Genomic DNA, 4,480 nt, shown 5'->3' on the forward strand with positions numbered 1-4,480 from the left:
CTATCCTTTACGCATCCCCAGACTGGCAAACACATTCCCATCAAATATGTATTGACCTGTTCAAGCCAGTATGTAGTTTACTACATTCGTTGCCCATGTGGCCTATACTACATAGGTAAGACTATATGTACATTTAAAGAACGAATGGCGAACCACAGACTCTCAATACGCCAGGCTCTGGAGGGAACGGATTCTGAGCAGCCAGTAGCCAGACATTTTAAGTCTCACAATCACAGTTTAGCCACTTTGCGTTACAAAATGATTGATCAGGTCCCCCCCCAATATCATGGGTGGATATAGAGGACGCAGGCTACTTCAACTGGAGTCCACCTGGATTCATAAACTAAACACGATTGCCCCCATGGGCTTAAATGAGCAGCTTAACCTAAATTGTTTTCTTTAACCATGATTATGTACATATGGTTTACTATTTGAGCATGTTTTTCAGAATAGGGAACCAGTGATTTTACATACTTAACACATATTCAGGAAGATGCACCATGCCTTTGCCTTAAATCTTTATTTGTGATGCCCGTGCTGTGTTGCACAGTTACAGCAACGGGGGTCTGCATGTTTTATAAACAAAAACATGTAGTTGTTTTTAGCCCCAATGCTCCTGCCGTGATACACAATGGGCACATTATGTTTATTTCAATGCTTTTCCTGTACATGTCTCAGGCTTGTATCTTGCGGTGATGGTATCACATTCTTGTTTACATTGTTGCTATGGTTACTGTCTGTTCGAACAGGGCGCCGAGAAAGGCACGTCGCGGGATTGTGACGTCACCAGCCCGGCGCCCTGCACGAGACACATATCACTAGATGCACGGGGTGTACTTCTATAAAGGTAAGAACTGTCTTTTTGTATACTTGTTCTGACGAAAGTTTAGTAAATAAACTGAAACGTTAACAGCATTATATGGTGTTTGTCACCTATATTTACTACAATCAACAAGTCCTTAGAGTGCCGCCATCCATATGCTATATACCACTCGCTGCAAGGCGTTTGAGGAGGGCACCAAGGCAAATATCATACAAAGAAATTGAGTGCCGGCTTCTTTTGATATAGATATATATAACAATTCCTTATCTTGCGCCCAGAAGAAAAGAGTAGCACTACAGGTGAGATCTCCGTTGCCAAATCTCAAACTTACATAAACAGAAAAAACAATTCCTGAGTGCGCTAAAGTTCTTGTATAGATTGAACGGAAGTCCATCCAAATGGATATATCTTATACTGTAGAAAATGGGGTTTTCTGGATTCCTACAGTGGATAACCCCTCACCAAAAAGTCACCCAAACAAACAATTAGAATAAAATGATTTAATAACAAGATAAATTCATAAAAAACCTTATACAGAAGGTCTTATGGAATATTATACATGAAAATTTTTTGGTGATTCCATAAATATCCAGTAGGTGATATCGATGTATGAACTCCCTCACCTTAACAAGGTGTAATCTTGGCACAAGGGAGCGTTATCATCAACTGTATTACTGATTTATAGCTGATAAACCCAACTCGTTTCGTCTGTTTGACTTCATCAGGGGTAGCTTGTTTGGGGACATAAAGAAACTGATTATAATTCCTGAAAAAAAATTATATTCTTAGGGTATAATATTAAGTGGAAAAAAGGGAAATTGGTGAGCACCTACCAAAAAATATTAGGATCAAAATATTACATCAATGGTTCTGCAATAAGGATGTTTAAAAAGCAACCTGAGTTAAAAGAAGACACGAAGATTCATTTTAAGGGGTTGTGCCTTCCTTCAACTAAAAAAACGACTCCTATGAATATATGGAATGAAATGTAGTACCTTCATATAAAGGCAAGCTCTTCATATATAGAAGGAAAAAATGGACATTAAAAAGTGGTTTCCCACTTTGACTCTAGTGAGAGCCTTTCCATCTTTAGTACTGGATCAATCTACCAAAATAAAGTGGAAATGAGCCATGTACCACATGATTGATTGAGAAAAAGAGATTTATAGGTATGCAAAAAACAATATGAAATGAAAATGGAAAAGGTACTCCAAAGGCACATACCTAAACACATGTAATGATTCAGTGCACTGGAAAAAAATTTTTTTATATAGATACGGAAGCATCTGCAAAAAAGGGACATAATTTGGTTTGCATAAGGTGTATCAGCTATTACAATTTTCCTCAGCAAAAAATACAGAAAATATACACATACAAAAAGGTATATCCAGAGTAAAGATAATTATTAAAAAACTGGAACTTCCAGAAGGACCCACAGTTGTATCTTAAAATAAAAGATAATTCAACTATTGTAACATATAGATACAATCATTCTAGGATAATGATTTAACTGCAGCCTTTAAACACAAATATAGCAGAAAGAAACACTCACCATAAAGGATCTCCCAACCTGCAACCATGGGTGTGGAAATTTCAGAATGAAATGCCTCTCACCCTGGCTGCTATTTAAACTCCTAGTGTGATTACATCATTTCCCTTAATTAGCTGCATTTTGCATTACTGCTGACTAATAAAACTTATGTTTAAATTTACTATAACAAGGCTTAATGGCCTGTTTGATAAACAAAGATGGTCCTATGTGAAATATAGATAATTCTTATGCTACATTCTATTGGCAAAACCTCTAATTTGAAGTTAAACCAGACTGAAAATGACTTCAGCTGATAAGGAACTAATAATTCCGGTATGCGTTCCAGCTGGAACGCATCACATGCCCGGAAGTGAATTCCCAACTCCTTTTGAATAGAGAGGAATAGTGTGCCTGCATAGTATAGCCAAACCAGGCCCCCGTCGGTCACCTGACGAGAACCGTGTTGACGCTATGAACTCAGTCAGCGCGCCGGGCTTAGCGTCTCCTGCGTCACTCGCGTCAGAGACCCCAGCTCACGGCGCCACCCCCAGAGCCCGGACCATCCCGCAGCCCCGTCAGATGACGATGTCACAATATCTGGAAACGCCTCCTGGCTGATGGAAATCTTTGTGATATAATAAAGAGGAATTGCTTTGAGATCATATACTAGGTGGAACGCAAACCGGAAATAACTGCGTTCCACCATATTTATTCTGAAAATTCGTATTGGAAGGCTGCAATTTTACATAGCCCAATGTACAAAACATACAGAACACTTCTTCTATTATAAAGTCAAATTCTAATTTTCACATGATAAAGTTCAGATCGACACGACATCTAGCTAATTGTACTTATATTCATACAAGGCAGAGACTTCATACAGAACAGAGAATGATTCTTATAATTATTTTATTAATTATTTAAACAATTCGATGTGTTCAACGTGACTACTATATAATTACTGAAAAATAAATATACCCTAAATGGATAGCCACTCATTGGCTGATAATTACTTAATATTAGTGAACTAACTTAATCTAATTGTACTAAAGTGTTTCTTTGTGTGTTTTAAAAACTAAAGTGATATAAATGATTTGAGTGATGTTAATAATTTAGTGATGATTACATATATTGGACTATTCTACATAAGGAATTCATTATTATCTGTGGAGAAGTCATTTTTACAGAAATGACACAATGTCTATGCTCTCATTTGAGCCTTTTGGGGTTTAAATCCAAAAAGATTCTCTTCTGGATAACATAAATTCCCTATCTCCTCCCCTTGGTCCCAATTTAACTAATTCAAGAATAGTAAACTTCAAATCTTTAGGATTAGAATTGTGCATCTCTGAAAAATGTCGTGGCAAGCTGTGATTAATGACCTTACTCTTTATTCCTCGCAAGTGCTCTTGTATTCTAAGTTTGAAATTTCTTTTAGTTTTACCGACGTACATTAAATTACAACTACATGTGATTCTATAAATTACGAATTCACTATTGCAATTCACTCTCTCTTAAAGTATACTTGAAACCATTTTCATGAACCCATGAAAAGGAAGTTTTTTCCATATGCTTGCAGCATATGCAGTGGTTGCAAGGGAAGCATCCAGCATTTGTTTTCAAAAAGGAGGAACCATTCTCAAACTGTTTTGTTACACTCCTAGAACGTAACATACTTGGGGCTAAGATATTCTTTAAATTACTAGCTCTTTTAAATAAGAATTTACTCACCGGTAATTCTATTTCTCGTAGTCCGTAGTGGATGCTGGGAACTCCGTAAGGACCATGGGGAATAGCGGGCTCCGAAGGAGGCTGGGCACTCTAGAAAGATTTATGACTACCTGGTGTGCACTGGCTCCTCCCACTATGACCCTCCTCCAAGCCTCAGTTAGGACACTGTGCCCGGACGAGCTGACATAATAAGGAAGGATTTAGAATCCCGGGTAAGACTCTTACCAGCCACACCAATCACACCGTACAACTCGTGATACTATATCCAGTTTGACAGTATGAAAAACAACTGAGCCTCTCAACAGATGGCTCAACAATAACCCTTTAGTTAACAATAACTATTTACAAGTATTGCAGACAATCCGCACTTGGGATGGGCGCCCAGCATCCACTAC

General features: G+C 37.9%; 1 long non-coding RNA gene across 1 annotated transcript; it reads right to left on the reverse strand.

Moving 5' to 3' along the window:
* Window positions 1–1,653: 1,653 nt before the first annotated feature.
* Window positions 1,654–2,411, reverse strand: LOC134943738 (uncharacterized). Its single transcript, XR_010181715.1, has 3 exons — window positions 2,376–2,411; window positions 2,199–2,267; window positions 1,654–1,720 (listed from the first exon to the last, which is right to left on the reverse strand). It is a non-coding gene; the product is annotated as an uncharacterized LOC134943738 (long non-coding RNA).
* Window positions 2,412–4,480: the final 2,069 nt, after the last annotated feature.

The sequence above is a fragment of the Pseudophryne corroboree genome, chromosome 7 (assembly GCF_028390025.1).
Source record: "Pseudophryne corroboree isolate aPseCor3 chromosome 7, aPseCor3.hap2, whole genome shotgun sequence".
Taxonomy (NCBI): Eukaryota; Metazoa; Chordata; class Amphibia; order Anura; family Myobatrachidae; genus Pseudophryne; species Pseudophryne corroboree.